Source organism: Podarcis cretensis, assembly GCF_951804945.1.
Source record: "Podarcis cretensis genome assembly, chromosome: 17".
Taxonomy (NCBI): Eukaryota; Metazoa; Chordata; class Lepidosauria; order Squamata; family Lacertidae; genus Podarcis; species Podarcis cretensis.
Window position 1 is genome coordinate 29,756,633 of NC_137187.1, and position 13,732 is coordinate 29,770,364.

Sequence of the window (13,732 nt, forward strand, 5' to 3'; positions counted from 1 at the left end):
CCTCCCTACCCCCCCCCCGGATTGTGGGGTGGGGGGGCTGCCCTTGCCTGCTGTGCCCTATACCACCCCCGAATTTGAGGGGATGGGGGCACTAGGCAGAATGCCCTTCTGTGGATATCGGCACTCCTGGACGCTGCCTCTGATTCGCGCCTCTAGCTGCAAGAACTTCAAAAGAAACGATTAGGATGAAGCGAATGCACAGATTTCAAGGAAGGAGGGGGAGTAAAGACTGCTAACAGAAGAGATCTCTGATAAACGAAACGAGTCGGAAGAACAAGAATTAACCAGATGAAGACACACCAAGACTCGGTATGGCAAAAGGACTGGATGGGGGAGTGAAAAAAACTTTCCTTTCTTTCCTCTATGTGATTAAACAAGAATCCCCCCCCTCACAAGTCAGAAATGTCGTTTGAAGGACTTAAGCTGTGGATTTATGTCTGTGTGGAGATAAACTTTCTAACCAAAGCATGTTTTAAGAAGAGCGTGGAATGTATAAGGGCTTTGGAATGATGCAGTTAAAAATACCGTCGCCATATTGGGAAGTTCTGTCAGAGGACTTAAGTCTGGGAGGAGAAATAGAGAAATAGAACTGTTTTTATATTGTGGGTGAAACTTCTCAGAGGGACTTAAGAACGACAGTTATGTGATTAAGGATGGAAAGAGCGATGTTATCTATGAATGCGAGGATATATGGAAACCATCTCAATTTGAGGATTGGATGAACGGAAAATTCACACAGGATTATTATTGGTGTTTATCGGCTTAAGGAGATTATCAGAAGAGATGATAAAGAAAAAAGAGAAAATATACGAACAAGATGAGATGCGGAAACAGCAAGATAAGACTAGATAGAATTATGAACTTTGTTTGGACTGATTCGGACATTAACGCAGTAGCCAGAAGATGATCAGAATCCCCCTTCGGATCTTGAAATATGGGTCCCCTCAACAAAATTTAAAATTCGGCTTCGTAATTCGGAATTTATGTGATGTGATTTGATTTGATTGGTCGGTTAATAAAAATTATTTATATTAAAAAAAAACAAAAGCATCAATTCTTCGGCGATCAGCAAATAAATACCCTTCCCTATTTTTACCCCACTTCCATCACTCCATGCAGTGTCTGTACTGCTGCCACTGTTGGGACACAAAAAGTGGGACTCCATTTAACACATAAAAAATATGTTGACATCGATGTCTCACAGAAAAGGGTGAATATTGTTTGGAAAAGGACAAGAGATCATGGTAGGCATTGTGGACTAGATGTAAGCCAGGACTTCTCAACCCCAGGTAAGGCGTTTGTCTTCCTTGTGAGAGATCAGCACTAGGACGCACAAAGCAGAACTGATTAGGGAATGACCTTGCAGAATGCTTTTCCATTAGGGCTCTTTACATCGTAAAAGGTGGGCCTCTGCTACAGCAATGTGCTTCCTCTGGGTTTTGCACTTTTTTTTTTTTTTTTTTAGAAAAAGAAGAAATGCCGTTTTTGCCCTAGAAAAGAATAATTTTCCTTCGGGGGAAAAAATAAAATCTATTTTTACAACAGTTAGCTCGGAATGCATGTGTGTGTTTTAAAGAAGTCTTTTAAAGCATTAAAACAAAGACAAATATTTTATTTTTTCAAGTACTCCTTCGAGACCTTGATCTTCAGCAGAGACATAAAATGTGCATGAGCTATTCCTGCTGCAAGTTAGAAGAATGAACTTTATATTTTCAGACAACAAATTAGCTGGGGAGCTAATTTGTATTTTCTAACCAGAACAAAGCCTACTGCCTTTCGACTAGAATAGGCTTAAAGGAAAAACTGCAGTAATTAGTCACTTCGTGCCCATAATACTGCACTTAAGTAAATATCCACTATTGGGGGGAGCCTTATACAAAGTCCTCCAAGGCCAGGGGGAAGCCTGGAAGTTCTCATCATAGGAGTTTGACACGTGTGTGTGTGTGTGTGTGTGTAAGTAAAATCTGTGCACATTTGTTTGAGGGGAAAAGTCAAGTAACAGCTTTAGGTTTCTGGCACCTTAGGCAAAACATTAAAACACTCAAATGTCCTGGAAGCAGGCAAACGACCAACTAGGTGTGTCATTCTCATCCTCTGCAGGCTGCCTTATCCTCCCATCATTTCCCATGATACCTAACTTGTTGGATTTTTTGTTCATTATTTATTATTATTATTATTATTATTATTATTATTATTATTTCAATTTATACACTGCCTTTTATCAAAAGATCCCAGGGCAGGATCCAACATTAAAAACACATTACACACATCAATGATAAAAACATAATAAAAAGCATCCTGGAAGAAAGCCTAATAATGATAATAAAAGTCATCAGAATAACAGTCTGCATGGTTAAGGTTGCCTGATTCCCTCCTTATCGAAACATTTCGATGTGTTCAGGGAGCAGTTCTTAATCCCCCCTCTTGGACCACCTAAAGGGTCTCAGAAGACCACTTAATAGACATCTTCCTTCATTGCCACCACCGTTGTCAAAAACAGGGCCATGCTATGCAAATCACAGACCCCGGGCCAAATTACTGAAGAGGAAGGACCCTTTTAGGTAGGAGATGTCCAGGAAGAATTAGCAGGAGTGCACCAGCATTGCACTAGGAAAGTCATCGGCCCTTGGCTTTGTCAGCCTGTTTGAGGCAGTCCTGACCAGGGGAAGATCTATCAACTTCCACTGTCGGGGGGCAGGGTCAAAACCAGATTCTCAGTTGTTCCACCCCCTTTTTGCAAAGCAACTGAGTGGTGCTTGTGGGATACAAATGGCCCGTGTCTCATGGCTCGAGAACTTCTGTGTTAAGGCATTAGAAATCACATGGAGATGCGGTGGGGACATCCTGAAGGAGGAGCCTTTGGTACAAGCTTCAAGGCATGTGTATTAATTAAAAAAGGTACGTCGGACCCTTGTGAAGCCCAGTTTAAATTAAGCTATGGCAGACATTGTTATATTTCACTATTAATTTCTTCCATCATGGAACCCAAGGTGGCAAGCACATGACTCCCAAGACAGTCACCCATCCAGGCGTTGACCAGACTCAGACTTGCTTAAGATACAGCCTCATGTGCTCCCAGACAATACTCTTGAGATGATCTGCATATGCAGGAACCTCAGCTAAAGCATCCATGACAGATGGCCATCCAACCTCTACTTGAAGACCTCCAAGGAAGGAGATCCTACCATCTTCCATCCCAATGTTGAACAGCTCTTACTGTCAGAAAGCTCTTCCTGATGTTGAGTCAGAACCTCCTTTCTTGGAACATGAAGCCACTGGTTTGAGACCTACCCTCCAGAGCAGGAGAAGGCAAGCTTGTTCTTGCCTCCATGTGACGGTCCTTGAGCTATTTGAAGATGGCTCTCATACCTCCTTTCAGTCTCCTCTTTCCCAGGCTAAACACACCCAGCTCCTTCAACCACTCCTCCTAAGGCTTGGCTTCCAGTCCCTCGATCATCTTGGTCATCATCCTCCTCTGCACATGTTCCAGCTTCTCAACATCCTCCTTAAATCGTGGCACAGAGAACTGGGTGCCAGAAGAGCAGCCAGGCGATGCTCTTACGATGTGGGTATGTGCCTACGTATCAAAGATATCGGAGATATTATAAGCGCAGCATCTTTAGTCTTCCATTGGGAGATGATTACTTTTGCATTTTCCTCTGCAGAGTCATCAAGCCTGTAGTAGGAACATGATTAATTATGTCTCTTCTCTCATTCTTTGACGTTTCTGCTTGACGTTGTTTTCACCTTCTCGTCTGACCTGCCTCTTTTCTTCTCTTCTCCCCTCCTCAGCACTCTTTGGGCCAGATTATGATCTCAGCATCATGCTGTCACTTAGATTAGAAACTGGCGAGGTGCCTCAACTTTTCTTTCCTCCGCTTGATGATCTGCCTCTCTCTTTTTTAAAAAAACGGTCTTCATTGTCGGCTCCCCCAGTGGGAGGTAAACGTCTCAGGTATCCTTGACTACAGCTCAACCACACATTCCCCAATTGCTGGCCAGCTGGAGCCATTCCTAGGGCGATGCTACCTTGGAAATGGAAGGGGGTGGCCTCTCATTGCCATCAACAGAGGGACATGTTGGCACATCAGAGATAAACATGCTCTCTCTGGCCACTTTGGGGAGGGGGCTTCTACCAGGCCTGACGTTGCTGCAATTGGTTGAGGACACGGGTAGCATGGAGAACAGTCCAAGGATAGAATGAAAAATACAGTGAAAAACAGGGACCAGATTTATCTTCTCGGCAATGCCACTTCTGTGCCAAATGGGCTTGAGCCGATATTGCAGTCACAGCTAGCTTGGAGGTGGGCCCAGGAGAACTTCTCAATGCAAAAATGGGTACAGCGTGAGCAGTCTGCAGCAACAGCTCTGCTGTTAAAAAGGAAACGAGTCTATTGGCTTGCCTTCGAATTTGCTCTTGCACTTTAGCGTAAAAACCAACTATTGCATGTAAGCAGTCACATTTCAATATCAGCTCTGTCTGAATGCCACGAGTGCCACGAGTGTATGTTAAGTATGGAAACAATGGGTTAACGTAGGCCTTTTCAGAAATCAGACACTGCATATTTGGTGGGGATTGGCAAAGAGCTGGTGTATTTGTTCAGGAAATGCATGTGGTGGAACATTGAGGGGCACTATTCCATTTCAGATGGGCAATTATGAGCTTGAATCGATTCCCTCATCAAAGCATGTTGCATGTGGAAAGGGAACGTGGCATAGAGAAGGCTGTTTGGGCTCAACTTTGGGCCAAAGACGAGTCTGAAAAGAGTGGAGAAACTGCAGAAAATTTGACAAAAATAGTATTCCCTTTTGTTGGAGAGGTGGGCATTTCTACAACATGCCCTGAGTGTTTGGGACAGGGTGGGCTATAAAACTAAATGAGTGGGTAATGATTGGCTGTGGTCTCCCACAACTGGTGTACACACAGTAATAAAGCTATCTGTCATATCCTCACGAGTGAAGATACATACCTGGACTTATGTTAATAACCTACACATAGATGTGCAAGGATGCTGCAATGTATGGAGGAAACCATGCGTCCGAACAAGATGATCCATGCAGGTAAATGTCACATTCTCTTGGTGGATGGATGGAGAGGTGCATAAGACAACCTGGGAGGCCATGATTAGGAGAAAGGGAATAGTGGTGAAGGTGTTCTTAACTCTCCCCCAACCATTGTCAATCAAAATTGTCTCCTGAGGGAGCAGAAAAGTGTGGGAAAGTTTATATAATTTAGCAGAGTTTAAATGATCCCCCGTTTGAGTTTATGCAGCAACCAGCTCGTTTGAGTCCTTTTTAAAAAAAATTTCATATTTATTAAGATTTTTGAATACAAATGCATAAATAAAAATTACTTATATCATAACATAATTTCGTCTCTTCTTTGGACTCCCTCTCATCTCCCGCTCCCACTTACATCGTTGCAAAAGATTTTTTCCAAGCAAATTACCCACTTGTTTACAATATTTATCACCGCTCATTTAGGTAAAATCTAACAATTCTCCAAAATAAATTTATATTTTCCTTATTTCTCACTTATCATCAAAATCAAATCTAATTCAATGGTAGGCAATTATTTATGATCTAGCATCCTTCTTAGCATTCAACCAAATTGCAGTATTTCTGTAAATAAGTCTTAAATTTCCCCCAGTCCTCCTCAACCCTCTCTTCTCCCAGGTCTCGGATCCTGCCAGTCATCTCGGCCAGTTGCATATAGTCTATCAGCTGCATCTGCCACTCTTCCAGTGTGGGTAGATCTTGAGTTTTCCAATTCTTAGCGATGAGTATCCTTGCTGCCGTTGTTGCATACATAAAAAATGTTCGGTCCTTCTTTAACACCTTCTGGCCGACAATACCCAGAAGGAAGGCCTCTGGTTTCTTAGTAAAGGTATACCTAAATACCTTCTTCAGCTCATTATATATCATTTCCCAGAAGGCCTTCACTTTAGGGCAGGTCCACCAGAGGTGAAAGAATGTTCCTTCATGTTCTTTACATTTCCAACATTTATTATCAGACAAATGGTATATTTTGGCAAGTTTAACTGGGGTCATGTACCATCTATATATCATTTTCATTACATTTTCCTTCAGAGCATTACATGCAGTGAAGTTCAACCCGGTGGTCCACAACCTTTCCCAGTCCTCAAACATAATATTATACCCAATGTCCTGAGCCCACTTTATCATGACCGATTTAACCATTTCATCTTGTGTATTCCATTTTAACAGCAAGTTATACATTCTTGAGAGTACCTTAGTCTTAGGCTCTAGCAATTCTGTTTCCAACTTCGATTTCTCCACCTGGAACCCTACCTTTTTATCATTTTTAAAGACTTCTTTAATCTGAGCGTAATGTAACCAGTCTCGCACTTTATCCTTCATTTTCTCCAAACTCTGCAACTTCCAATTGTCTCCATCTTTTTCTAATATTTCCCAATATTTTGGCCATTTGGCCTCCATATTGGGTTTTTTTCGGGCCTTAGCTTCCAGAGGTGAAAGCCACCTCGGAGTTTTGTTTTCCAATAAGTCTTTGTATTTTGTCCAGACATTAAATACTGCTTTCCTGACAATATGGTTCTTGAAGACCCTATTTATCTTAACCTTGTCATACCATAAGTATGCATGCCAACCAAAAGCGTTGTTAAAACCTTCCAGATCCAGTACATCAGTGTCTTCGAGAAGTAGCCAGTCTTTTAGCCAGCAGAAAGCTGCGGCTTCATAGTACAGCTTTAAGTCTGGCAGGGCAAAGCCCCCTCTTTCTTTTGCGTCAGTTAGTATCTTAAACTTAATTCTGGGCTTTTTGCCCTGCCAGACAAATTTAGAAATATCTCTCTGCCACTTCCGGAAACACTCCGTCTTGTCCACAATCTGCAATGTTTGAAACAGAAACAACATTCTTGGCAATACATTCATCTTAACAGCGGCAATTCGGCCTAACAAGGAAAGCTTCAATTTTGTCCAGCTATCCAAGTCTCTCTTAATTTCCAACCAGCATTTTTCATAGTTATCCTTAAATAGACTCAGATTCTTTGGTGTTATATTTACCCCTAGGTACTTTACTTTTTTAACCACAGTTAATTCTGTTTCTCTCTGAAACCGTTCCGACTCTGTATCTGTCAAATTTTTCCCCAGCACCTTAGTTTTCTGTTTATTTAGCTTAAATCCCGCCACCCGACCAAAATCTTGAATCAATTGTAATACTCTTATTGTACTAGATTCTGGCTCCTGCAGGGTCAGAACCAGGTCATCTGCAAAGGCTTTTAGTTTATATTGTTTCGCTCCGACCTGGATCCCTTCCACCAACCGGTCCCCTCTAATCATATTCAGGAGCACCTCCAGAACTGATATAAATAACAAAGGGGAAATCGGGCAGCCTTGTCGTGTTCCTTTTTCAATTTTAAACTCTTCTGTGACCACATTATTTACTATCAATTTAGCCTTTTGTTCTGAATATATTGCATCAATCCCATTCTCAAAACCCCGACCCACTCCCATTTCTTTTAAATTTCCCTTCATAAATTTCCAAGAGATATTATCAAAGGCTTTCTCCGCATCTATGAAAATTAGCACTGCTTTAGTGTTTATGTCTGTTTGCAAAAGTTCCAAAATGTCAATAATGTTCCTTGTATTAGCAAACATATGTCTACCTGGGAGAAAGCCTGCCTGGTCTTTGTGAATTACTTCATTTAAAACTTTTTTAAGTCTACTTGCCAGGACATCTGCAAATATTTTGTAATCCACATTTAACAGGGAGATGGGACGGTAGTTCTTAAGTTGTGTCTTTTTAGCTTCCGATTTTGGTATCAATGTGATAAAAGCTTCTTTCCACGATTCCGGCGCCTTCTTCCCCTCCATAATTTCATTGCTGACCTCCATCAGTGGTTGTATCAAATAGTCTTTTAGTGTCTTATAATACTTGGAGGTTAGCCCATCAGGCCCTGGAGATTTGCCCAATTTCATGTTCTGAATGGCATTTTCAATCTCTTGGCGTGTTATTTTGCTGTTCAGGAGTAATCTATTTTCTTGTGACAACTTTTTCAGTCCATTTTTCTCCAAAAATTGTTTAATCTCAGCCTCATCAGCCTGAGGTTTGAGTCCTATCAATATTTATACCTTCCTGGTTGATAATCCCTTTCAGTCCCTCTTAAAGAAAACACACATGAATCTGAATCATATTAACATAAACTAATTTACTTTCAGATTCATTCAGGTTGACAGAGTTGTTCCTGAAGGCAGGCTTAGGTTACATAACAGATAAACTATATACTAGATAGTAGTGAGTCATGCAAAGACTGAATCCCAGGAGTTGCCAGTTAACACTCCTTGCAGCAACCGACCAACCTGCCTGCCACACAGAAGCAGTTAGTCCTCTCTCGTAATGTTGGACTTGACTGACAGCTTTATATCCCACAAAAAGACTATCTATGTATGCGACCACGGCTGCGTTGCTGTTATTGGCCCAGAGATGGAAAGAAGATAAAGTCCCTACCAGAAAAGAATGGCAGATTAAGTTGATAGTTTGCCAAAATGGCCAAAATGACCAGAAGAATCAGAAATCAGGAAGACCAAAATTTTAATAAGGAATGGGGGTGGTGGATTTATAACTTACCTTAAAGACCATTGTAAGCAGTTGAAATCATTAGTAGCATTGGAATATCACTTGTAGTTTAATGGTGAATTTAGTGGATATTAAAGGTAAAGGTAAAGGTACCCCTGCCCATACGGGCCAGTCTTGACAGACTCTGGGGTTGTGCGCCCATCTCACTTAAGAGGCCAAGGGCCAGCGCTGTCCGGAGACACTTCCGGGTCACGTGGCCAGCGTGACATCGCTGCATCTGGCGAGCCAGAGCCGCACACGGAAACGCCGTTTACCTTCCCGCTGGTAAGCGGTCCCTATTTATCTACTTGCACCCGGGGGTGCTTTCGAACTGCTAGGTTGGCAGGCGCTGGGACCGAGCAATGGGAGCGCACCCCGCCGCAGGGATTCGAACCACCGACCTTTCGATCGGCAAGCCCTAGGCGCTGAGGCTTTTACCCACAGCGCCACCCGTGTCCCTTTAGTGGATATTACGGAGAGATAAAAGATTTGGATTATTATAAAAGATGCAGGAGGAAATGATTAACAGTAGGACCCACAAAGGGGAGGAGGGAAGTCTTGAGAGATTTCTTGGAATCTTGTTTTAATGTTGTATGTTGGACTGTAAAATTTTAATCTGAAAAACCAAATAAATACATTTCTTTTAAAAATTGCCAAAAAAACACCACCACCAGAATTGTCTCCCACGCGCTGCTCTTCCTTCCATGGGAAGGAAAATACATTATCTTTCCTCCACTGGAAGAAAAGCTGCTGCTGGAACAGGTTTTGAATGAGAGAATCAGCCAAGGGGTTGAGGTTCAGTACCACTCCAAATACATACCAGTCTTCCCCTTCCAACCACAACCTTGTATTAAAACAAACGAAGGCTATAAACAATGGTGTTTAGCCTTTCTTTGGGCCTGCTGTGATGCTCAGAAACTGTACTAATGGGAATAGTGCATTGTGGAGCCGCTTCACTTGCAGGAAGAAGCTCAGGAGTGCAAATGCCTTTCCGAGGAGTCAGCCCTGAAGCACCATGCAACAAATACGCGGCGCTGTGGGTTTTGCCAGATCTAATCTTCCATTCCTTTACCCACCGGTGCAATTTACTTTGAAGTTGCAGAGGCCAGGCTTAAGCTCCGGTGATATCAGGAGATGACATCAACATTGTTCTTCCATGTAAATTGCGAAAGGTCCCGAAAATGCCAGAGGATTGCCTAATGCCTTACAACCTTCCTGGCAGCCAAAAGTGTCTCCGATTCCAGAAAGATAAGGAGCTGCTGGGCTAACAACTCAAGCTCTCAGATGTTCCAAGTCCAGCCTTGTGACCACACTGCCTTTTTCCAGCATCCTAACTGAGGCTTTCTGGAGGCGAAGATATGAGCTACATTGAGGGATGCTGCCTGAGATCCTGTACTTGTCCTTGCCTGGTTTCCTGCCTTGGCCCCATTGGACTGATTCCTTGTGGAATCCTTGGATTCGGGATCACACCTGGACCACGTTGCTCGGGTTAACCCCCAGGCCCAGCACACAACATGGCATTTCTCATGCTGATTTCTGATGGCTGCAACTAGCTATAAAATAAGCATAGCTGCAATGGTTTTGCTCAGGAAAAAGCAGGACTCCGTACAGCTAAGAATACAACTGAGAATGTTCATTACACTGCAATGGTTCAGAAATCACAAATTTGGTTTGGATTTGTTTGTTTGGCTTTTGCTGATAAAAACAATCTTTTCTTATAAGTCAATTTTGAGCATATATTTGTCTGCACTGTAAGTCTGAGATAAAGATATTAGTTTAAAAACCACCCGTGTCCATGCAAAGTGGGTGCAATCACTAATTTCTGGATGGATTTCTGCTGTTAGTCAAACTCCCTTTTGTAGTCAAATCACAACTTTTGATGCTGAATTAGTGCAGGGAAGCACATCAGTGGCCCATAGCAATGGGCAACATGGGTCTCATTTTGTGGGGCTTACAGGACACCCCCGGGCACAGCGCACCCCTTCTGACTTGCTGCACCAAAAAGAATAATCATAATAATAATAAAAAAATAAAAAAATAAAATTTATTTACACCCCGCCCTCCCTGGCCAGGGCAAGGCTCAGGGCAGCTAACACCAGTAAATTACAGTAAAAACATAATAGGGGGGGAAACCAACCAATTTAAAATACAGGTTAAAATGCAATTTAAAAAGCAGCCTCATTTTAAAAGTTGCCCATAAATCAAAACCGTAAGGGGAGGGAAGACATAAGGGTCAGACTGAGTCCAAACCAAAGGCCAGGCGGAACAGCTCTGTCTTGCAGGCCCTGCGGAAAGATGTCAAGACCCGCAGGGCCCTAGTCTCTTGTGACAGAGCATTCCACCAAGTCGGGGCCAGTACTGAAAAGGCCCTGGCCCTAGCTGAGACAAATCTAACCACCTTGCAATCTCCAAAGTGTTGTCATTTGTGGACCTTAAGGTCCTCTGCTGGGCATACCAGGAGAGGCGGTCCTGTAGGTATGCCAACAGTGGAGAAACAAAGCTAGCACTGTTCTTTTGCTATTGTGTTCTCCATCTCCACTGGGTACCAAGAACCAGGGCTAGGAACTCGGTTCCAGCATCTCTCAGGTGGGCCCCATTGTCATCATGAGAGAACAAGAGAAGCGTTCAGGGAGAGTCCTGGCACCTCTTTTTCTAGAAAAAATAGCACTGCCAAGGAGTGGCCCCCTTCTTGGCATCTAATTTAGAAAACGGTCCTCAAGGCTATTTGAGTTGTGTGTCTCTGCATTAGTATAGGGTATACACCAAGTATCCAATGTGGTGACAGTAATAATAATACAACAATCACCACCACCACAAACATACTAGTGGATAAACATGGAGTGGATAAATGTACAACTCTATGTTAACAAGTTACATATGCAGTAAGCGTTCATTTATCCAGTTTACTGCACATGTAACTTGTTAAGATAGAGTTGTACATTTATCCACTCCATGTTTACAGTATCTCCAGGCTTTGTCTTGCACATGGCACCTTAGTATGTTTGTTGTTTGAATGGTTACAAGTCTATCTCTATTCTATTATTCTAGTAAATTTGGTTTTATACTTATAAGCCAGTTTGTGGTGTCTCTGCATTAGTACATCCACAGAACACTTTTGGTCCACCTTGACAAAATCTGGTTGTCCCCCCCCCCCAAAGCTTCATTTAACAACATGAAGAATTCCTTCTGTTAAGTGAGTAATCTTTACATATACCATGATCAACCTGCACAGCAGTATTTTATCCCTTCAATTTTACTTTATGATTTTACATATTTAATTTATCTCTTCCGAGGGATTGTGCCTTGCCACTCTCATTTTACGGCCAGAATACTTATGGCTGACATCTATTCCTCCGCAATATTTTATGCAAGAGGAAGGTCTCTGCGCAGACACTAAACCAATGGTCCCCAACCTTTGGTCCTCACCTCTGGAGAGAATGAAACAAGCCACTTATGAGTCAAACCCAGACTCCTTCCTGTGGCTTCAGCTGAGTTTAGCGCAACCATTCAAGATCCAACAGGCCTCTAACCCTCAAACGACATCAGCTCACAGTACGATTTGTAGTAATCAGTGCTTTGACTCTCAAAGTTTTATTTTGCCCAAGAGATTAGTTTCATGTCTCCCCTTCCTGTATCCTTCTGACTGAAAGAAATGGTCATTCAGTTCAATTTCTGCTGAGTTCAAGGCCAGCCTAGGCAAGATGCTGTGGAGGGAAGATCCCCTCTTAGGTCTGTTCTGTTTACTCCCCAGCAGATATGAATGGCAGAAGGACTGCGGATTCATCTTGAATATTGGGGAAAGGGTGCAACTGGACAAAGGTGTCCAAAACAGAAACTGGAGGGGAGAAAATCTCTGCTGTTTGTGCTCCCTTTCCAGCTGTGTTCTTTTGACTCCACAGAATCCTGACCATGTTGAATCAGAAGACCTATTAGATTAAATAGGCTTACTCCCAGGTAAGCGTTGTTAGGGTTGCACCATAAATTGTGCCTGGAGATCGGGGGAAAACAAACTTCAGACAAACGTGTCCCACATTGCAGCCATAATCTCTGATCACGTTTCACCTCTGCCCTTGCTCACTTCACTTTTAACTGCCCTAGTTGTGAGTGCAATCAGGTTACTACTAGTAATAAAAATAAAACTTTATTATTTAAAAGTCTGGGGGTCAGCTTATTGAGTCTAGGAGAGAGACACACTGCAAGTTCACTGGGTCACAGTTCAGATCCTGTTCCTCTTAGGCGATTACTATAGCATGAAGCCAAACTCCAGTTTTGGTATATGTGCGCTTGCTTATATTCTTGCATGCTTTACAGAAGACCCCTTCACAACAAGATTCGGATGACCAAGTGTCAGGAGGGACAGGTGCAAAGCTGTCATGTGGCTTTTCTGCCTAGGGGACCCACATTTCCCGGGAATGCTCTGCTGTCCCCTTGCTGGACGGCCCATGGATGAGGCACAGCTATCCGTCTCCAGGGTCCATTTCTTATCTTGCATGAAAAGCTTTCTGCAATACCTGAATGTTGTCTCCAGAGATTGGCAGCATGTGCAGTATTTTCACCCTGTGGCAAAGGTCGGGAACGCTCAGACCGCCTTGCACTACTGGTGCCAAACACCCATTAAAGCATTGTCCCTTATTTTATCAAACCAAGCTTTTGCTACAACAGACATGGCTATGTCTCAGGAAATGTTTAATCATGCAATCCCTCTCTCTCCCCCCCCCCAGCATTTTCTTTCAAAAAAACAAAACAAACTCCCAACCGAAAATCTTAGAAGGCTGTGTGCCCCCTTGTCTGGGTGAAATCACCCTGCACAGTGATAGGAGGATCATTCCCATAAAGTGGTCCTGGTGTACAGATTCTAGCCAGAGAGGATTCTCTCTAAATCCTAGGCTTCTGGAAGTGATTGACAGGGATATAATTTTATGAGTGGACGAAACGCTTGTGGAAAACACCTTATTGACGCTGAACTCAGGGCAGAATTTACCGCTGAACACGATGCTAAGTTTTACAGACTTCTAATTAAAAATGGGGGTCCCCACTCTCACGTCCAAAAGGGGAGGTTTGCATCCATTAAAATAGCTCAGAGGGAAGGGAAAACTCAGCTCCCCAGCAGGAAAAAACCGATTCATGAGCACAGTC

At 42.9% G+C, this 13,732-nt stretch overlaps 1 long non-coding RNA gene across 1 annotated transcript; it reads left to right on the plus strand.

Annotated features, from left to right (window-relative positions):
* Window positions 1–3,110: 3,110 nt before the first annotated feature.
* Window positions 3,111–10,569, plus strand: LOC307206641. Its single transcript, XR_013834448.1, has 3 exons — window positions 3,111–5,282; window positions 8,088–8,694; window positions 9,077–10,569. It is a non-coding gene; the product is annotated as an uncharacterized lncRNA (long non-coding RNA).
* The last annotated feature ends 3,163 nt before the right edge of the window (window positions 10,570–13,732 follow it).